General features: G+C 35.1%; 1 long non-coding RNA gene across 6 annotated transcripts in view; it reads right to left on the bottom strand.

The window, feature by feature from the left end:
* LOC144224378 (uncharacterized) overlaps positions 1-23,325 on the bottom strand; it is a 134,157-nt gene extending 110,832 nt beyond the window's left edge. For 4 of the 6 annotated variants that reach the window (XR_013333035.1, XR_013333031.1, XR_013333036.1 and 1 more), the window contains exons 1-4: positions 23,217-23,325; positions 22,451-22,519; positions 7,533-7,654; positions 6,445-6,549 (exon numbers count right to left, since the gene is read on the bottom strand). This is a non-coding gene — a long non-coding RNA (uncharacterized LOC144224378). Of the gene's footprint in view, positions 1-6,444; positions 6,550-7,532; positions 7,655-22,450; positions 22,581-23,216 lie in introns of all 6 variants that reach the window. The other 2 variants (XR_013333032.1, XR_013333033.1) reach the window with 2 other exon arrangements.
* Positions 23,326-23,899: the final 574 nt, after the last annotated feature.

Here is a 23,899-nt window from a genome sequence, read left to right as displayed (position 1 = left end):
ATTTTGCCTCCAGACTACAGCATTATCTCCTAAGTTTCCAGCCTGTGACCCTGCCGTGCAGATTTTAGACCTGCAGTGTGTACAAGTCTGTGAGCCACTTTCTTAAAATAAATCATAAACATATAGGTGTATATGTTATACGTACTTATTGGTTCTATTTCTCTGGGGAACCCTCAGTGATACACCAATAAACATGAATGATGGTTTGTTTGTTTGTTTGTTTGTTTTGAGGCTATAAAATACTACATAGACAGCAAAAGCAGAACACACCAAATGATACTATATACTGCTTTCAACCTTTAGTTTTAATTAAAACAAAATGCTTTTTCTCTAGTATCAATACTAGATTACAGATCCCAACCAGCATCTGTCACCTTTAACATTCATATCTCTTGAATCTTCTTGCATAATAACAGAGATTTCTCAGAATCAAAACCAAATATCATTAAATCCAACTAAAAGGAGATTCTGAAACAATTCTTGTAAAGATTATCCAACACATCTTAACAACACAGACAACTGAAATCATACCGAATGTACTTATACTACATCAGTATTCATATAATAAAAAAGTAAGATATCTTGTGTACTCCATACCTATTAATGTGTAGTTCCACCCTTTAGCATATGCTTAAGGAAGATAGAGTTTATCAAATCTAGGCCAATAAAGGATTAACCAAAAATAACCAGTACTATCTATCTATCTATCTACCTACCTATCTATCTATCTTTAAGGATTTTATTTTTAAGTAAGTAACCCCCACCCAATGTGGGGCTCGAACTCACAACCTCAAGATCAAGAGTCACATATGCTCCACCAACTCAGCCTGACAGGTACTTCCAATACTTTTTAAAACTCAGTTTATATCATCAAAATAGAAAATGCCACTTTTAACACACAAACTAGAATAGGTACACTAACATAATGTTGATATTGAGAAATGCAACATATTTAATTACATAATATGAGACAGTTGAACCACGTTACAAAAGTGCATATTTTGTCATCTTCTACATTTTCGGGGATAAGGAAAGGAGAATAAATATCAAGGATTTAGATATAAACCATGGAACATAAGCCTTTGGCAGATTTTATTTATACTGGACATCCTGATCCCTTTATACACTTACCAAGAAAGACAAATACCAGATATTCCTTCTTGAATATTTTCCTGAAGTTTCCCTATAATCTCCAGATACTCCCATTCTCTCTCCCAATGACTGTCCTAATGCCAAATTGTTCAAAGGTAACTATTAATTGAAGCAATCAGGTTACACATCACAAAATGAAAACGACCTAGCAATCTCTTTTATTTAATCAACATAAACAAATGATCAAAGTAATTCAGTCCATTTCTGTCGCCTGAAAATATATTTTTTGTCTCCTCCTTTCCACCCCACTCTTCTTCTATTCTCAAGTCCTATGGCCAGGTCACAGCAACAAAAGCCCATTTTATATATTGCTATCTACATGAAGAAGTACAATAATGCTGCTAGATCCCAAATGTACAGCTATGTCAAAGAAGTAAAAACCATCAAACCAGGCTAGAAAAATGGCAGTATTTTTTTTACCCCAGCTGAGCTTATGGTCATTTTACAAAATCTACTAAAGTTATAAGACATTTAAAGTTTTTTCTATAATTAATAAATTGATCTTTGGTCTCTCCATTTCTAATTCCTTAATTCCAATTCTACCCAGATGCTTTATATTGTTAAAAACATCTATGGGGGCGCCTGGGTGGCTCAGTCGGTCGGTTGAGCATCCGACTTCAGCTCAGGTCATGATCTCACGGTTCGCGGGTTCGAGCCCCACATCGGGCTAGCTTAGACGGTTAGCTCAGAGCCTAGAGTCTGTCTTCGGATTCTGTGTCTCCCTCTTTCTATGACACTCCTCTTCTCACACTATCTCTCTCTCTCTCTAAGATAAATAAAAACATTAAAAAAACTTTTTAAAAACATCTATGGAGGATTAATCTTTTGGTCATAATTTTTAAGTGGATGTAATAATTGATTACATATATAATTCATTGCCTAATCAGAAATAAAACTGTTATCTCATTAAAGATGTTTAATAGATATTTTAATGACTAGGCACATAATTAATAGTTAGGGTATTAAAAATTAAATTTCAAGGTGGCTAAAGCATAAATTCAAAAACCTTAGACAATTTTAAAGAAAACAAAACATTAAAACAAAGTTTATCATTGTGTTTCTAAAAGTATGTGTAGTAATACATTGCTATTCTACATTTTCAAATAAATTAATAGATGGATATTATTCAGAAAAAAATTTGTAAAATATTTTTAAAGACAATGGAACAGAAATAAAACAAATTTTTAATAATGTAATAGCAATAAAATGATTTTTAGTTATAAAGAAATCTTATTCATAAAAGAGAGCAAAGAAAGTAAGTTAAAGGCAATGGAATGCTGAAACACTAATTACTCTGTTTTTTATATAAGGGGGAAATATGGCAGTACAATTAGGTGATTGTTATATATGCAAAGCTTCCACTAACTTTGATGATGTTGTCTTCATAAGAAACACAGAACTACTTTACCATATGTAATTTTTTTTTTATTAGTAAGAAGATCTCATAACAACACTGTTAAATAATTGGGGCCTATATTCCCATGCCTGACAATTTTCAATGAACAGACCTCACTAAGGCAATGACTGAATTTTGTGCAAGATTCTCAAATTCTAAATATATCACATTAAGGAACACCCATTTTATTTTCAGTTGCTTGAGTGGATGGGATTAAAGCAAATTCAGTTGTACTATAGGAATTTTCTGCCACTCAACTGCCAGTGAAGTAATGCATGAAGAATTCTTATTAAGTCAAAAGAGAAGAGAATGCATTTGAAAGCATAATTTACCCCCTTGATTAAGTTTTACGAATGGAAAGATTCAAGATTCAAGGCACTATGCACCCTTTTCCCAACTCAAAAAGAGACCTTCTTTATTAATAACCATTAAAATGCTCCACATTTTAAAGTATGCAACATCATGGCCTCGTTACAAATTAGGTATTTAGGGGAAACTGCATTTCCTTCAAAGGAAAATGTTAACAACATACAATTCCTTTATCATGCAGTTTTAAATGCTAAGGAAAGATATGCAACTGTTTTTGCAACCAAGGCTCAGCAACTGCCCAAGAAGTCTATAGAACTGATATCAATAGGAGTTTTATGCCTGATGGAAAATCAGCCTTCAGATTTTTTTAATCTGAAAAATAATGTCATCACTGTGAATTCTACTTTGGAATACAAAAGCAAGGATTACATTGTACTGTTAAAATGTTAGCAACATTTTTTTAAAAGGCCATATAGTTTTCCTAAAATAAGTGATTGTATCTCTTATTACTGTTACAAGAATTTGATATATCACAAGGTGTGAGAGTTACAGCATGTGCCAACTATCAAGCAGAAAAAAATGAACCTGATTCATAATTCACTTTGAAAATGTCTAGTTAGTCAATCAAGTGATTTGTAATCATGAAGACTGCCAGAAATGTAGTGAATAATGAGCTACAGTAAAATCCCTTGATTTTTTTGTTTTAGTATTCTTATTTCATTATGTGACTTTTATTGCCACTTTCGATCACTGTTTCTCAAGAGCACACATATTTACTTACAGGTTTTTGACTATTATAAAGGATATACAAGTTGAATGACCAGACTACTTAATGTTTTCCTACAAAATTAAGTCTTACTGTTTGGGGTGCCTGGTGGATCAGTCAGGTAAGTGTCCAACTCTTGGTTTCAGCTCAGGTCATGATCTCATGGTTCATGGACTGGACCCTCACTTTGGGCTCTTCACTGTCACCAGGGAACCTGCCTCAGATTCTGTCTCTCCCTCTAGTTCTATCCCTTCCCCACACTCCCTCTAAATAAATAAAGTTTTTTTTTAAGTCTTACTATTTATAGCTTGAGCAAAGAAAATTTCATTCCATCCAACCCCCTTGACACTCACTTCATTTTATTTAAATCGTTTAGTGAATATGCTATTTCAGCATAGCAAATTTTAATTCAGTATATTTTCTTAAGTTCTTTCTATATAGCCTGAAACAAATAAAATCACTTAACAGAATACAGTTAGAATCAGAAGCCATAAGCTTCCTTTTAGTATCTTCATTATTTAATTTTTCCTTAGTTAAAACTAATGTAAGCTAATGGCTAATGGCCAAAGAACATTTGACCTCTAACTAATATAATCTTATTAAATTATAAATAAAAAATAAACCAACCCAAAGTTTGGCATATTACTAAAATGGTAATATGACAAATCAGTGTTTTTCTAAATGTAAAACTACTAACCTATGTTAGAATTTGTCACTCTGATATTACTGGCCATCATAACCATTTTAATCAGGATTGCATGACATAAGAATTACAGCAGCTTAACACAGCACTTATAAATAGGAGCTCTGGGCAGAAGTTCTCAGATCACATAGTTCAGGACTGAAATCCTAGGTCAGTCACTGACCCTATGCAAATTGCTGAACTCTAAGTTTTCTTGTCTATAGCCCAGAGATAATTATTCCTATCCCACAAAACTGTTGTAAAAATATAACGAGATATAAAAAGCACTTAGAGTAGAGCAGAACAAATTATTATTAATTTTAATTGATTTCATTAATTTTAATAACAATTATATAATTATAATTATTAATTGTTCAAAAAGTAGTTTCACATCACTACAACCACCATAGAAATTGTTCTAGTTAAGACAAATTCAAGTTTATACACTAAATAAGTTTTACTTCTACTATAATGTTAAAGAAATGTCCAAAGTCTAGTCCAACTGAAAATGTTTGAGGTAGGCTTAATGAGAAAATAATAATACTGAGACAAGTCATCTTAAAATAATGTTTTCAAGAAATGAGCTTTTTGAAAACACAATGACTTATACTTAGTAATTACTTACGAGGCATGGGAAGGGAAAGCCCAATCTTAGAACAAAAATATTGAGTGCCTTTTTGAGGAAAATAAAATTGTATAATCAAATCTTTTCTCCAAATATAATGCCATGTTATTCCATTTTTATTTTGTGGCCTTTTATAAGCCACTTAGTAAAGATGGTAAGGCTGGTTATAATCATGGAACATCATGTACCTGTAAAGATCCTCTCCCCACAGTTATATCTGTCTTTTGAAGTCAGTACTGGTCCTACCAGTCTTTGATTTGGGACTTGTTTATACTCCAAAAGAAGAAAAATTAAAAGATAACAATAACAACAAAAAAGAAGACTACTAAAGCAGGACTTTAAAAGAAAATTTACTTTGACAACCTGACATTGGAAATGATTCAAGTGAAACAACCCGAGTAAAGAGAGCTAAAGCAACATCAGTAACTGTATCAAGTTATTGATATACAATGTTGCACACGCACACACACACACATACACACACACACTTCATGGTTAGGTAGGGTAAGGTCAAATCACAAATGTAATTCATAAAGTAAAATGAAGTAATGATTAATAAACATGCATTAAAAGATACTGAACTATGGATTGCTATTAGATACAGTACTACCCCTTGTAATAATACTAAACATACATGGTCATCCACTATAAATCTAGGACAGAAAGCCTGTGGCAAGCATCAACAATGCCTACCAGTTGAAAGACCAAATAATGTATTTGAAAACAGAAGAGAATCTTTACATTGATACTGCAGTTATCTGAAATTTCCTGAAATCAGTAATATGTTTTATTTTTTATATAATTTTTTTAATGTTTCTTTATTTTTGAGAGAGAGAGACACAGCACAAGTGAGGCAGGGCTAGATAGAAAGGGAGACACAGAATCCAAAGCAGGCTCCAGGCTCCAAGCTGTCAGCCCAGAGCCCATTAGAGGGCTCAAACCCACAAACCACGAGCTTATGACCTGAGCCAAAGTTGGATGCTTAACCAACTGAGCCACCCAGGTGCCTCTGAAATCAATAATATATTTTAAAATAAATAAGTAATATATGTGATTCTGTTCTAGCCAATATTCATTCAAATAAAAGCCAAGAATTATTAAGTTAGCTAGCATGTGTTATATGGAAATAAGAATGGAGGTGAGAAGAAGTACTCAATTTGGGGCACCTGGTTGGCTCACTTGTAAGAGCATGAGACTCTTGATCTCAAGGTCATGAGTTCGAGCCCTACATTGGATGCAGATTTTATCCTTAAAAATAAATAAACTTTAAAAAAAAAAAAAAGAAAGAGTACCAAAATTACTTTTAGGTATATTCATAAACACCAAATTGTCACTTCCATCCCTTTTCTTTATCAGGATGATTTCTGTATGAATCTTCACTACACTCAAGTAATAAAGCATGATGGTTCAACATCCCATAAAACAAAGTTTAAACCAAACTATTGGTTGATAATGCTGAAAACATCAAATAACACTAGTGTGATCTCTCCTCTGTGAAGATGACACTGACTCACCTTCAACAGAGATGAGCTTCAGAAGTTGTTTTTTCACAATGGAGATGAACTTGCTGATCTGGCCAATTCTCTTCCCAAAGCTCCTTGGTGAACAACAGCTTATATCTGCAAGATGAGTGTTACCAGTGGTCACAGAAAATAACAAAATAAAATTATTAACATAGAAATGAAACCTATGCCTTGGTCCCAAGCCACTATGTTTTAATGAACTAAAAACAAAGTCAAAGAAATATATAAATTTTATAATACTTACATACAAAATTGTACATATATTTACTCTCACTCATTTTATTTGATTTTTCCCTGACCTCAAAATACAAATAGTCAGAACCTGACCTCTATTCCTAAGTAAAAATGTTCTCAGCTGTCTTATCTAAAACAATGATCGCTTCTGACATGTAAAATCAAAAGTATATAATGAAAATGCTCAAAACATGAAAGCATGCCAACTTTACATCCCTCATCACCAGCAGCAATAACTGAGGAAATTACAGAATATTTTTGTTCATGTTAACAACATTCTCAATAGCATTAAATGCAGTATGACTACAGCCAAAATTACTGTGACATTTCCTAGAATTCTGAAAAATACTTCTAATTTTTATGAAGAAAAATACTTTCATTACTAGCTATAGAGTTTATTCATGTTAAAACAGAGATTTGTAATTAAATATTCCTGGTATGGAATTTTATTAGTTACCAGATGAATTTCCTTCATGAGAATTAAGAAGCTGGTTAAACATTACCTGAAGACATGGTTTTTAAGTATAAGTAAAGATAATGTTATATACTTCGTTACTATTCAAAGGATTAAAAATTGGAATAGCATCTGTTAATAATCAGGAAGTATCTATTTATAACTAGATACAATTCAAACAAAAACACAATGCCAAGTGTCTACAATGAGCAAGGCACTCAATATTCAGTGTTTCTGTGAACAGGTATAAGAATAACAAAGCATAATACACAATCTCAAAGAAATGACAGTATCAGTATTATTAAAACATTCCACTTCCAGTTCTACATAATTGTCTGCAATAACAAACAGCGAGAACAGGAAGGATGAAATAGAAAGCACAGCATCATACCAGTGAATGGTAGCTATCATAGGGATGAGGCTCTCAGGCTCCTCTCACAAGTGCATATAAGGAAGTCTCCATAGAAATGTTGAGAACATCTGCTACAACTTGTAATGCAGACCCACTGCCACCTATAACCAAATAAACTTTGTTAATTTAAAGGCACTATACAACTGTTTCCAGTGACAATTCTGTTTCAATGGGTCAGTCCCCTTAACCACTCTTCACTCTATTTCTGACCGTCATTCTCCACCAATTCACCAAAACTGGAAGTTCTACACTAGGCTGCAAACTCTTAAAGGTCTCCTTCATTTTGTTTTATTTTTATTTTTTTTAAAACATTTATCCATTTTTGAGAAACAGAGAGAGACAGAGCATCGGCGGAAGAGGGGCAGAGAGAGAGAGACACACACACACAGAATCCGAAGCAGGCTTCAGACTCTGGGCTGTCAGCACAGTCCCAATGCGGGATTCAAACCCAAGAACCATGAGATAATGACCTGAGCCAAAGTTGGACGCCCAACAGACTGAGCCACCCAGGCGTCCCTAAGTTCTCCTTCAATTTAGTTTCCCATTTTCACAATGCCCAACAGAATACCTCACAAATTGTAAATGGTTAATAACTGTTGGGTATCCAACTTTGGCCATTAGTTGAAATGAACTAATCATCTTATTCCCTTATCAAAAGACCACTTATTCTAGCTTTAGTTTTTAATGGTTTTTTTTTTTATTTATTTTTGAGAGAGAGAGAGAGAGAGAGAGAGAGAGAGGGAGAATGAGCTGGGGAGGGGCAGAGAGAGGGAGACACAGAATCTGATAAAGGCTCTAGGCTCTGAGCTATCAGCACAGAGCCAGAAGTGGGGTCAAACTCATGACCTGAGCCGAAGTCAGACACTTATATGACTGAGCCACCCAGGCGCCCCTCTAGCTATAGTTCTATTCCTGGCAAGACAGTATTAGATGAAAAGATAAGATTATTTATTTATTCAGCAAACATTTTGCTCAAACACCTACGAGGTACCACACTAAGTGTTATAACACATGACCCTTGCTTTTAAGTAATTCAATCTATTAAAAAAGATAAAAATGGTACTCTGAAAACTATAAAACACTGATTAAAGAAATTAAAGATGATGGGGTGGCTCAGTTGGTTAGGCATTCAACTCTTGATTTGGGCTCAGGTCATGATCTTATGGTTTGTGGGTTCAAGCCCTGAGTCAGGATCTGCCCTGACAGCACAGAGCTTGCTTGGGATTCTCTCTCTCCTCTCTCTCTCTATGCCCCTACCCCACTTCCTCTCTTTCAAAATAAATAAACTTTAAGAAAATTTTTAAGAATGAAAAGAAATCAGAGATGACACAAAGAAATGGAAAGACAATCCATGCTCACGGACTGGAAGAGCAAATACTGTTAAAATGTCTATACTACCCAAAGCAATCAACACATTAACACAGTCCCTACCAAAATACCAACAGCATTTTTCACAGAGCTAGAACAAAAAACCCCTAAAATTTGTAAGGAACCACAAAAGACCTAAAATAGCCAAAGCAATCTTGAAAAATAAAAGCCAAGTTGGAAACATCACAATTCCGGACTTCAGGTAATATTACAAAGCTGTAATCATCAAGACCGTATGGTACTGGTACAAAAACAGACACATAGATCAATAGAACAGACTAGAAAACCCAGAAATGGACCCACAACTATACGGTCAACTAATCTTCGACAAAGCAAGAAAGAATACCCAAAGGAAAAAAGTCTCTTCAACAAATGGTGTTGGGAAAACTGGACAGTGATATGCAGAAGAATGAAACTGGACCACTTTCTTATACCCTACACAAAAATACAGTCAAAAGGGATGAAAGACCTAAATGTGAGACAGGAAACTATCAAAATCACAGAGGAGAACACAGGCAGCAACTTCTTTGACATTGGCCATAGCAACTTATTACTAGATATGTCTCCTGAAGCAAAAGAAACAAAAGCAAACATGAACTAATAGAACTTAATCAAAATGAAAAGCTTCTGCACAGCAAAGAAAACAATCAACAAAACTGAAAGGCAACCTTCGGAATGGGAGACGATAACTGCAAATGACATATCTAATAAAGTGCTAGTATCCAAAATCTATAAAGAATTTAGTAAACTCAACACGCAAAAAAACAAATAATTCAGTGAAGAAATGGGCAGAAGACATGAATAGACATTTTCCAAAGAAGACATTCAGATGGCTCACAAACACATGAAAAGATGCTTAACATCACTCATCATCAGGAAAATAAAACTACAATGAGATATCATCTCCCACCTGTCAGAATGGCTACAATTAACAACACAGGGAACAACAGATGTTGGCGAGAATGCAGAGAAAGGGGAACCCTCTTACATGGTTGGTGGGAATATAAACTGGTGTGGCCACTTTGGAAAACAGCGTGGAGATTCCTCAAAAAAGTAAAAATAGAACTACCCTATGATCCAGCAATTGCACTGCTGGGTATTTACCCAAAGGATATAAAAATACTGATTTGAAGGAATACACCCACTTTGATGTTTAGAGCAGCATTATCAACAATAGTCAAATTATGGAAAGAGTTCAAATGTCCACCGACTAATGACTGATAAAGAGGTTGTGGCACATGTGTACAACAGAATATTACTCAGCCATCAAAAAAAGATGACATCTTGCCATTTGCAATGATGCACATGGAGCTAGAATGTATTATGCTCAAAGAAATAGGTCAGTCAGAGAAAGATAAATGCTGTATGATTTCATTCAGTGGAATTTAAGAAACAAAACAGATGAATATGGGTCAGGGGTGGGGGTGGTAGAAAAGCAAACCATAAAACAGACTCCTAACTATAGAGGGTTGCTGAAGGGGAGGTGGGGGAGGGTTAAAAGGGTGATGAATATTAAGGAGGGCATTTGCTGTGATGAGTGCTGGGTGTTATGTGTAAGTGATGAATCACTAAATTTTTCTCCTGAAATTAATATTACATTAAATATTAAGTAACTAGAACTTAAATTAAAACTTGAAACTAAAAAAAGGGAAAATATGTGGTGTGTATTCATACACACACACACACACACACACACACACACACACAGGTATAGTACTTAGTCATAAATGAAATCTTGCCACTTACAACAACATGGATAGAGTAGAAGATTATGCTAAGCAAATAAGTCAGTCAGAAAAGGACAAATACCGTATGATTTCACTCATGTGGAATTTAAGAAACAAAGCAAACAAGCAAAGTAGAAAATGAGAGAGAAGCAAGCCAAGATACATACTCTTACCTACAGAAAACAAGCTGATGGTTACCAGAGGGGAGGTGGGTGGAGGGATGGGTGAAATAGGTGATGGGAATTAAGGAGTGCACAAATTGTGGTGTTTTATGGAAGTGCTGAATCACTATATACACCCAAAACTAATATTACAGTCTCTTAACAATTAGAATTTAAATTAAAACTTTTTTAAAAAATTAAAAAACAAGAAAGATAAAGATGGAAATTATTCACTATGATACCCTGTCATCAGTTTATAGCAAGTTTTCTAGAAAACACCACAGATATTAAAAGAAAGGGAAAACTGGCTTGGAATAAAGGCTTTAGAGAGGAAATGTCATGGGAAAGGAGTATTTAAAAATTAACAGCCACTGAACAGAGGGACAACAAGAAAAAAAAGACATTCTTAGTGGAGGGAAGAGGTGAAAAATTACAGAGGTGCAAAAGGGTACACAAAATTCTGAGAATTCAAGAAGCTTTTTGGAAAGTATAAAATAAGAAGAGAAAGATCACAGAGATACCTATTATGCTAAAAAGCTGGACCTTGGTCTGACTAAAGGAGGTAAGCCAGAAGAGTGATGTCATCATTAAAACAATCTTGGCAGTAGTGTGAAAGACAGGGTGAAGGACAACAGGACAAGGCAAAGGACTCAATCACATGAGACAAAACTGTCTTGACCTAATGCTTTATAGAATTATGGTGATCTGATTTATCATCAATGGTCATTAGGTCTGTTACCCAATGGGTCTCAAATTCAGATACATATTTAGAAGCTACAGGTGATTTATTTTAGAAAACTGTTTAGGTGGTATAATCTCAATCAAAAAGCATGGCAGGAATTTCATAAGAATTCTATCAAGATGTCAAAATATTAATAACAACTAATTCTGGGTAGTGGGGATATGGGTCATGTTTTTCTTGCTAATGATATATTTCAAATTGCCTACACAGTAAAATTAAAAATAAATCCTAAAGGAATTTTTTGAAACTTAAAAATTAAAACTGGCCTTAACTCTAAAGGGCCAGAGCCAGGATTCCTTCACACCATAACGGACCCAAAGCCTCCCTTTACCACCATGACCCACTATACATAAAATACACATTCCTACATCAGAACCTCAACCCATAACCTCTCTATTTCTATAGCATTCTCTTGCTCTGAATGTCTATCTAAATCCCAACTTCATCATACCACCAGCTATACTGATTTTGTACTTGAATTACCAAAAGCTCATCATCTGTTCCATATACTGTGACAATCATATTATTTATTGAAAGCCTTCCTAAATAGTTCTCCAGTCTGTTCTTCCTACAGTTTTTTTAAGAATACTACAGTAGGGGAGCCTGGCTCAGTCAGTTAAGCGTCCAACTTTGGCTCAGGTCATGATCTCACAGTTAGTGGGTTCAAGCCCCACGTCGGGCTCTGTGCTGACAGCTAGCTCAGAGCCTGGAGCCTGCTTCAGATTCTGTGTCTCCCTCTCTCTCTGACCCTCCTCTACTCATGCGTGCTCTCTCTCTCTCTCTCAGAAATTTAGAAAAAAAAAAAAAAAGAATACTACAGTAAAATCAGTCCTATTCCAAAACAAATACTCAAACATGACTCACTTATGGGCAGACATGCATATCATAATAAACTGCAAACTTATTAGCCACTACTAAAGAGTTTTCAAATCGATTATCTCAGAAAAAAATGCCTACTGTTATGAGTTGAATTGTATCCCCTCAAAAATTTGTTGAAGTCCTAACTTTTAGCACCTGTGAATGTGACCTTATTTGGAAATAAGGTCTTTGCAGATTATCAAGTTAAATGAGGTCATTAGGATAGGCTCTAATCTAATATGACTGGTGTCTGTATCAATAAGGAAAATCTGGACATAAAGACAGAAACATACACAGGGAAGTCACCACATGGAGATGAAGACCGGGATCAGGCTGATGCATCTGCAAGCCAAGGTACACCAAAGAGTACCAATAAACCACCACAAGCTAGGAGAGAGGCATGTAATGGACTAATTACCTTCCTCACAGCCATTGGAAGGAACGACCCTGAGAACACCTTTATCTTGGACTTCTAGCCTCAAGAACCAGGGAACAATAAATTTCTGTTGCCTAAGCTACCCCTTTTGTGGTACTTTGCTACAGCAGCCCTAGCAAAATAATATACCTACTAAGGAAACATGGTATTTTTTCCTCTGGAAGTCACTAAAGACAAAAACATTCTGAAGAAAGATTGCAAATCAGAAATAATAAGCTTTCTTGCTATTCATTTTTCAATCTCTAGCAAAGGTGATATTTAATAGCTAAATCGACCTAGTACCAAAAGACTCTAAGGAAAGAGTTTCATCTATTAAGTACCATTTATAAAGTACATAATCAAACAGAGAGAATATTACCCTATAGCTACTGGGACATAAAAATAACATGAAATTATATAGATTTTCCTTTGTTTTGTAAAAGAGTTGCTCTATGCACTTTTATGTGCCTGTGAGAATACAATTTGACCTATAATCAAAAGATAATACAATGAGTTACTTGATGAGAAGCAGTGAAATCAGCACAGATCAGGAATGGGCTCCGGAGGGACACATACTTCAAATCCTTGCTATGTTACTCATCAGCTATGTGACTTGAGCAAATTACTCAACCATGTTTGAGCCTCAAATTCTTCACCAGTGAAATGGGAATTTTACAGTTTATATAAACAGATTAAGCAATATATGAAATATGCTTAGTGTATAATGATAATAAGGTTTTACTATGTATATAAAAAGCAAAATTCATAAATTAAGGACTTTTTATACTTCTCTTGGTCCTACCAACTATTAAGCAAGTTTATTTAAGAACAAAACTCTTCATCATACACACTGTTTATGTAATATAGCCTTTGGCTAGTTCTTTACTATAAAATGCATAAGTTTCATTTTAAAACTATTTGTCAAAACACAAAGCACATTTAAACTTATTAATATTGGAACTGAAATACAAACAGGGTCTTGGTGACTTTTGGCTCTGTCACAGACACTGGGTGGTATGTTGCTCTCGAAGCTCTGTACCACCACTCACTTATTCCTTCAGATCACTAAGCTCTAGCCAGTCCTAAACAACTACCTGTAAGTTGTCTAAGTTTAGACTAACATGAGACTGAGTCTAAAAGTATCGTACAATAAGGTTTTGCATTATTTATACATTTCTCAAAACAAATGACCTTCTACCAAATATTACTGCTGTTTTTGTCTTTTTAAAAATATCTTATAAAATACACATCTCAAAACTATAGCTCAATAAAAAGGTACTTATTTTGGAATGTATATTTGTTGTGGAGTTTTTTTAATGTTTATTTACTTCTGAATGAGAGAGAAACAAAGCACAAGTGAGGGAGGGGCAGAGAGAGAGGGAGACACAGAATCCAAAGCATGCTCCAGGCGCCAAACTGTCAGCACAGAGCCTGCCTGATGCAGGGCTACAACCCACAAAGTACAAGATCATGACCTGAGCTAAAGTCCATCACATAACCAACTGAGCCACTCAGGCACCCCAGGAAGGTGTATGTTTGTTTTGAGAAATGTATAAATAATGAAAAACCTTATCAATCACTAAAATTCAAAAGGATCTTATTTGGTCATGCTAACACTCTACACAAAATATAAATTATACTTTGTTTATTGTAATACTTGTAAACTGAAACTTATACCTACATCCACATACAAACAGACAGAAAAACTATAAGATTAAATCCAGAAAGACTTTAATTGTTATAGGGGAAGTAGGAGTATTTTTGTTAATCTTTTTATCAAAAACAGCTATCTACCTAGGTCAAATCTGTTGGCAAATATATCAACAACTCATTTTTTGTGTAACAACCAAATAGTAACCAAATAAGCATAAAAAAACTATGCTTAGCATCCTTTAATAACCTTTGGTGAGCTATAAAAACACGTTCATTTATGCTATAAAAACATATTCAGGGGGGCCTGGGTGGCTCAGTAGGTTGAGCATCCAACTCTTGATTTTGGCTCAGGTCATGGATTGAGCCCCACATCAGGCTCCATGCTGAGAATGGACCCTGCCTGGGATTCTTTCTCCTTCTGTCCCTCTGCTCTGCTCATAGTCTCTTGCTCTCTCTCGCTCTCTCAAAAAACAAAACAAAACCCAAAAAACCCACATTCAATGCTAAAATTAAATAATATTACCATCAAAGCTAATGGGACATCAAAACCAAACACAGGTATTTTTCTAAATATTTATGAAAATATGTTTTGCCTTCACATTTAGTGTGACTCCCAATTTGACTTTAAATATACTTTGTTAGTTGAGTTTTTAAAAAATGAACCTGCTTCTTGCTAAAGCAGCAGCACAAAGGGTGCTTTTCAGAAACATTGTTAGGCAATTATTTTTTTATTTACAGAGAGATGTTGTTAGGCAATAATTTTTGATTTACAAAGAGACAATTAGGTTGGCATACTTAATTTAAAGAAAATAGAGTATCAGGAAAAATTCTTAGATCTTATATTCCTTAATAAAAAAACTGATTTAGGGGCACCTGAGTGGCTCAGTGGGTTAAGCGTCCAGCTTCGGCTTAGATCATGATCTCGCAGTTTGTGGGTTCGAGCTCCGCATCAGGCTCTGTGCTGATAGCTAGCTCAGAGCCTGGAGCCTGTCTTTGGATTCTGTGTCTCCCTCTCTTTCTGTCCCTCTCCTGCTCATGCTGTCTCTCTCTCTCTCAAAAATAAATAAAACACACAAAAAATCTTTAAACTGATTTAAAGTTAGCAAATGCCACATCCTATTTATTCAAGATACCATATTAATATCCTTTTGGCTGATCCCAAATTATAACTCTAAGAATTTTTCAAAAGGTGAAGAACAGCAATGGAAAACTAAATATATTTTATTTTTCTCTTAAAGTCTTCATGTAGTAATATTAATAAAATCACAAATACCTTGTATTAAGAAAATATAATCTGTTAAATTATTGGCAAAAGACTGTATCAATAATTATCCCTTGAAGAGCAATGACTTTGTTTTTATCTATCTCTCATGTAGTAAGCATGACAAGAATTCAATAGATAGGTGTTAACTGTCTATACCTCATGAACAATAAGCACAACAGCAACATAATTATCCTAAGAGTCAAATAGTGAGAAAATCCTAAAGAGCTGGAATTTCGAAACAGGCCATGAACAAAATTTTACAATATGCAAATCTAGTATTAGTAGAAGAAAACTCTACCTTTTACCCACAGAAAAATTCTGAGATCACATCTGGAAACTGTGTATTGGCTGTGTCAATAGAAAATACACAGCCGGCAGGGGGGAGGGGGGAGATGGGCATGGAGGAGGGCACTTGTAGGGATGAGCACTGGGTGTTATATGGAAACCAACTTGACAATAAACTATAAATAAAAAATTAATAAATAAATAAATAAAATTCAAAAAGAAAATACACAGCCAATGCTAGTTTTGAAATAATTTCAACTTGGTCTAAAGTGAAGTCTTTCAGAACTGAATACAAAAGGTGCAGATATGTAAGCACCTATAATTCTGATAGTACATATGGCAAAAAATATATACATAATATATAATCATATAAATATATACACATATATCTTCTTTTTCCAAATTTGGGTGTTTCTATAAACAGTACAACAGCTTTCTTCAAAGAGCTATAGAACTAAAAGAGTATAATAATATATATGGACTATAGATTGTTGTGGCTCACTGTGGTTTCTCTAGTTTTAGCACTACTGGCTTGGTGATTAAGATTCCATATTCTTACCACTAATGTCCAGATTCATATTATGGTCAACGAGAAACAAGTTAGTAAGGGGCTAGTTTCCTCTACTCACACTTTTTCTGCTGAGTTTTACCTATATCATAGAGCAACAATGAGGAATTTAACCAGTGTAGAAAATTCCTTATATTACCCATTACAGATGTTGACTCCAACTTTCAACTGGACAAATGCCTTGCAAATATTTATAGACAGACATACACAGACACACACACAGCTTTCTCTCCAGACAGAAATGTTTTAGAAATGAAAGGAATAATATTTAATGAGTATGAGCAAGTAAACCAATATGCTTCATAAAAAGCAATATGTATTTATAAATACTAAATAAAAGGAGTACTGAATGTTGATATCTGATTACATCGGGTCTCTCCTCCCCAAACTAATATGCTAGGGAAAATTTCCTACTACCAGTTACTAAACACAGAAGATAACTGACCTAAAATAGAGAAAAATGTGTTACCTTGCTTGCTTGTTAAAACACAACTACCCTGAGAATATTTATAGCACTGACAAAGCTATGATTAGTAGCTTCATCTTCCCTAAAAAGAATGATTACTATTACAAGTTTCCTAATATGTACTTATAGAAACAAATAATTTATGAAACCAAGTTTTTGGCCTTAAAGCAACAGATTTGGGAAAAGATAGTTTTATAATAGGATACATTAACTCCATCTCCAGTTATATTGAAATTTTTTCATAGGAGAGGCATGGCACTGTGTGAATATTATGACTCAAGCTTACTCATCTCAACAAGAATGAATTAAATTCGTTAGAGTAAAAACCTGAAAGAACATACATGCATGGAATTCTAGGTTGCCATTTTTAGAATAGGGTTTTTTCCAAAGAGATTTTTAAAACGTGTCTCTAAATTATTCTATTTGTGCTACTCTCACTTCAGTGCTCTGATAAGTTGGTTGCTAAATACAAACAAGAAACAAACTCATTTTCAAATAAAAAATCATTTGTGATTTAACCATAACATAAGCTACAAAACAAAAACAAATCAACAAAAAACCACACAAACAACTTGTCGAAGTCCTGACTGCCAAAATATATTGAAAAATAGGTACATGTACATGTAAAGAGACACTTATACTTGTGCCCATTCCTATTATCCTGGTCCAGTTATCATGAAGAGATCAGAAAACTGACTGCACAGTAAGACACCTATCGAAAACTTCATTGTACCCAAACTATCATTTTTTCCAGGAAAGTCTAGTTAAAGAAGAAAACCACAGGCTCTATAGGATACATTCAGTCTTCTCCTTCTATAGGTAGCTTTCAGGCTGATAATGGCTTCAATGTTTTTCCCAACAGACAAAATACTCTAAGAGAAAAACCTTTTCTGTATACACAATCACAAAATTATAGAACCCTACAGACACTCTTTAGTTACAGGATACCACAGCAGTCAGCCAGCCAGTACCCACAGAAGACAATGTGAATGGAAGAAAAGAGCGCTTTGAATGGAAGTTGGGAGAACTGAGTTTCATTCCTGCGCTGGATTTACTATATGGTCTTCAGTAAGTTACTTAAACTTCTCTGGGCCTTTGTCTTTTATTTGGTTTATTTTGTTTCATATGGAAAATAAGAGGTAATCAAAAAACTTTAATTATGCCTAGAAGGACATCAAAGAACATGTAGATCCATCCACAACTTCACAGATGAAACATGATCACTCACAGGTGATTAGACTAAAAAGATTCCAACAGTCTTTGCAGCTCCAACATCTTAAACTTCATTTATTTAAAAGGACAGGTCACTTAGAACAAATTTTTAGACACATCAAAAAAAAATACTTAAGAGGCAAAAAAGATAATCATCAAATTTAGGATGATGATTATCTCTTCAAGAAGCCATCAGGGAATAAGATCAGGAAGAGCTTCAATTGCACAGGTAACATTTTATTTCTCAAACTGAGTTTGGAGTACATGTCTGTTTCTTTTTCTTTGTATATCACATCCTGTCTGAAATACTTTCTAACCATTTTTTTTAAGTAACCACCAAAAAAATCTTTAACCAAAAACTGAATGAAATAAATGAAAATACTTCTCTGGAATATTAAAAGTCAATGGAAATAGTGTGTCAGTTTCAAACATTCTCCTGATCAGCTTAAAAGGCAAATATCACTGATTCCCTAATATATGGGGGGGGCGGGGAAGACTGCTGGGCTGTAAAAACAAAAAAGGCGGGGGGGGCACCTGGGTGTCTCAGATGGTTAAGGGTTAAGCGACAGACTTGACTCTTGATTTCAGCTCAGATCATGATCTCATAATTCATGGGATCAAGCCCTACTTCCGGCTCTTGGCAGGCAGCTAGAAGCCTGCTAGGGATTCTCTCTCCCTCTCTTCTGCCCTCTCCTGCTCAAATGTGTGCATGCCTCGTGCAGTGTGTACACACTCTCTCTCAAAATAAACACACATTTTAAAAATATATTTTTTAAATATGTACATAAAACTATTTCCAACTTCCAGCTTAGTAAAATATTAAAAGTACACACACAGCACAAAACACAAAATGAACTGTATTATTAGTGCCATGATTAAGTCACTTAAGAATACTCAGATATCTAATAACTTGTACTCTAAACATCTGCCCAAGAAAAATACATTCAAGAGTCACATCTGAGAGCCTAGTGTTTAATCTTCAGGGGTCTTTGTTTTTACCGAGACTGCAATGATTCACTTAAAGTAACCAAAGGCTTTTCTAAACCTCTACATAGAACATACCTGTAAAAACTAAATGCCTCTGCAATTTCTGAAATTTTCCAACAAGAAAGTACAGGTCATTCAGCAAAATATATTTACTGTATACTACCATAATAGCTATTTAATTGTTATCATTATGATGCAGATATATAATGGAAACAGATGTTCCTTTTTCCTTTCAGCAAAGCACAGGAAAAGCATAAACTTGCTGATATTGCATGGACTACTATCATAGCACAATAGAGGAAAAAAGACATTAGCACATGACAATATTAGTTTTTACTACACAACTAATTGCATAAAAAGTATAACTTGAGATCATTAAATCAATATAATTTTCAGCACTACAGAAGGGAAACAAATAGATTCGTATAACCAGCCTATTTCACATCTGCAGTTGAGAAAATACTTCTGAGACTAAGTGTATGCAAAATGCTACCACTGCTTTCAGAAGACAACGAAAGAATGTTGTTCTATTTTCTTTGCTCATGTAACATAGATTACAATGCTGCCACTACAGAGAAATTTTTTCAGCAGTACCAGTATAAACTGCAAGAACTTTTCTGGAAAACAATCTGGCCATCAGTATCAAGACCCTTGAAAAGAAGTCTATACCCTCATCCAAGTAAATTCTTTTATAATAATATATTGTAAGGAAATAACCAGAAGAATGAATAAGATTTATTTAAAATGCCATTCATTATAACTTTATAATAATGGAAAATTAAAAATCTAACTCTCCTATAGTAGGACAATGACTGGTTAAATTATACATGCTAAAACATTAGACAGTCAATATAAATGACTTTAATAATTCTAATTATACAGGAAATTTTTCACTATTTAGTTCCAACTGAAAAGATACACAAAGTGGTATCTATTTATATATTTAAATAAAACATATAAATGTTTGGAGGAAAAAGACTTAGAGAAATATACAAAACATCATTTCTAATTTTTGCAAATGATTATGAGCAAATTTTTTTAATCACAAAAAGGTCCATTCTCTTTAAATAATTAATTCTATTTCTATCTTTCAATACTCTATATCCTTGTCCACAGTTTCTAAAAATTCTTTGCAGCAAATAATCCTCTAAGTATTTATAAGTAAATTGACCTAAAATTATGTTGACAAGTTATTTGATCCTAAAATCTGACACGTAAAGAACAGTGTTTGTCAGTCGCACAGACAACACATTTTTTTTCCCTGAGTTAAATAGCTACTTACAAATTAGAGAAAATTTTTATGGGACAAATATTATAAATGTTTACTTAAGAACTATCAATATGATGTGTTTTAAGTCACCAAGTCAAAGAAATTTTTCAAGTAAAACTATTTCTAAGCCAGATAAAGTAGCCTATTAATTATACTCTCCAATATGCCAATAAAAAGTTTTCCATAGCTTTCATTAGGATTCCTGGTTTCATGATTCTATTTTCACAAAAAGGAGCTGATTTGTCTTAGGCTATTACTGTCTATTACTTCTAGAAGTCTTGAGGAAAGGTGGGAAGCAGCAAATTCTGGCAATCTGCCTAAAGAGAAATCAATGAAACAAATTAATCCTTCGCAGGCTGCAATGACACAGTAATCCATCATTCAGAGCTGCTTTTATATACCAAATCAGAGAGCAGAGGAAAGAGCCCTGGGGGACATCACAGACAACAACTTACACCAACACTGGGAAAATACTGAGGAATCAGTTTATTTAAAGAGGATAGATTTCAGTTGATTGCCTATTTCGTCAAATAAAGATTTTTTTCTTTCACAGTGTAGTGAACCCAAAGCCCAATGACTTTATCTTCAGAATTCAGTACCAAATATGCTGGCTGACATCAATAGGGGATGAATGTTTTTTAAATAATTGGCATCATTAATCAGTATAAACAAATATCTTGCTAGAGTAATATTACTTTTTGCATTAAAATTCCAGGTGTTAAACACATTTCTTGCTTTCAGTACGGACTAACTCTAAATTCACCTACTAATCTACAATTTAACTGACCAATTTCTGGTAAAACACACTGAAGTATTTTTTTTCACACATAAAAATATGTAACCATTTACAATATGTGAACTTTCTAAGTACTGTGTTAAGTTTAAAGACTTGAAAATTTTAATTTCAGCTCTAGCTATTTAACATTCAACAGCAAATCAGATTATAAATAACTTCTTTTAAAACAATACACAGTTCTTTAGCTGTTAATATCACTGATAATGCTGAAAGATAAAAATTAAATGTGGTTTCTTTTTTAAAAATACACCTGTATCAATGTACAACACTACATTCACATTGAGTATACTTATTTATAAATATACAAGAACACATACATCTAAATTTATTCATGCTTATGTAGAAACTTAAGCACCTGAGTACATCTTACTAGAGTAATGTACTGAATGGAATTACATTCCCTAGATGAAACGAACAACAAGAACAATAAAGTCATAGCAATATTCCTATTCCTAAATACAAATGTATCATGTAAACTTAAGTGATAGAAAAGAAATTCCAAGAAATAAACAACAAAAACCTGTCACAATGGCCCCTGAAATGTTAAAACCCAGAGCAACTAATCACAGATGCAAAATAGAAAAAGGTTAAATAAATGCCAACTAGTCAATTGTTGAGTGGCATCTTCGATTCTGCGGTCCATGGCCATATGATTGCAATTCCTGGCCATGCTGATACATTTTTAATTCAATACATGGATCTAGTATTTATTGATTTAATAAGGTTAGGGTATTACATTGTTGCTGCTACTGATGAACTGTCAGCAATTCAATCTAGTAAAATCTTAAAGAGGAATATATATATTTTAAGGGGGAGAGAGAGACAAAAGCTATATAAATGTAACCCCTTCACTACCTATGATAGTGGCAAGAGTAAGGTCCCTTCTTTCCTAGACTGCTTTGAGCTCTAATCGTCTTCTATGACTAAAGGTGTTGGCTGCCAACTGACTGAGGTGACCGTGAAGAGACTGCAGCAGAGCCTTCCAAGTACACCTTCAAAATGAGGGAAAACCATGATGTACATCCCCATCTCCACCCTCTGGCCTCTCCTTGTAGGTTCTGAGGCACATACACACGCAAGAACATACACACGCGCGCACACACACCCAAAGACCTGAGCCCTTACCTTGTCACCTAACAGGGTTTAAAGGCGCCTTCAGCGATTTCTCTCTCTGGACTCTACCATCGTCCACTGCTTCATTAACATGCAGGTACACATAAAAGAAGGGAGAAAATTCACTTTCTCAAAAACAGTTCTGCCAAAATGCAAGCAAAGGAGAGAGGCTTTAGGCTTTAAAGGCTCTGTGAAAGTAAGGAGGTATTATAGGATCCCAAATCAGAAAAGGGGAGAGAAATCCACCAAAGTTGCTGAAACACTTGGGGACTATTAAGAAAGCTTTTTGCACTGCTGTGCTACCCTGCTTGTGGGCTTATTTTCCCAACCTAGACACCTGGGAAGCATGTTGTGCTCCAGCTTTTCTCTGACTTTGAAGCAATGGATAATCTAAGGAGTGGTGCTGCTGCTGGGGTCAGTAAAACTATGCTAATTGGTGAACCTAATTGCTTCAAGCAGTCCAGCCTCTAAACAGGGAGAGCACAGTTGATGGAGTCAGTCTGTTCCTAATAAAATGAAGAAGCACTGAATTAAATTCCCAAGGAAGGCACTATAAAAGTTTCCACAGTGTAACCAAATGACTTCACCTATGCTATTACCCCTAAGATGACATCTTTGAAAGAAAGCAGAGCCCAGTCAGGCTCCATATTCATAAACTGGCTGAGCTTAGGCCAGTGAATCTGGATTGATTTAAAAAGGCTTTTTCATCCTTCCAATCAAATGAAGTCACTGTTAATTAGATACTTTCTGTTAACAATGTCACTCTTCTCCACGTTACCTGCTCACACTCGCAGCGCCTCTAGTGCAACATCTGGAGCACCAGTTCCCCTGCAATCAGTCCTCACAAGTTTGGCTGGAGGGTGGCGGTATTTCCGTTTCTCAATCCCTGTCTGAAGGAAGACACTATTCAGTGCACCGGTGGCGAGATACATACCAACCCTCTAATTTGCAAGATTATAAAACACTCTCTGAAACAACTCTCCAGATACGGTCCCTCAAAATATTTTTTGTTATGAACTACATTGCGGTTTCTCTGTGCCCCTCGTCCCCGCCTTGCAGACAGAGGTTTTCAAAAATGCCAAAGGCCACAAAGTTAACTCCCACTGACTTTTCAGCTTCTCAAGGCCAAGTTCCTCCTTAAACTAGAATATCGGGTTTGAGATTTCGTAGCCGCGCCCCAGGCCGTGATGCCTACCTCTCTCAGCCCAAAACCCGGAGGGGACTAGGTGCCCAGAGCAGGGCCCAGCGTTAGTCAGCGCCGCAGCACCGCAACGGCTGAGAGCGCTCTAGCCAGGGAGGGCGGTCTCTTTCGACGGTGAGGCTCCGAACTTGACGAAGTTGCGGAGAACTCGGCCCACACCCCCTTCGGGCCCATTCCCAGGAAGCTTGCTGCGCCGACCCCGGGCCACAAACTGCCAGCGCTGACCGACGGCGTGGGCCTGGGGTTCCCGCAGAGTGCGC

The sequence above is a fragment of the Crocuta crocuta genome, unplaced genomic scaffold, assembly GCF_008692635.1.
Source record: "Crocuta crocuta isolate KB4526 unplaced genomic scaffold, BGI_CrCroc_1.0 scaffold42, whole genome shotgun sequence".
Classification (NCBI taxonomy): Eukaryota; Metazoa; Chordata; class Mammalia; order Carnivora; family Hyaenidae; genus Crocuta; species Crocuta crocuta.
Note: the sequence above shows the minus strand (reverse complement) of the source record. Positions and strands in the feature narration are given on the sequence as shown.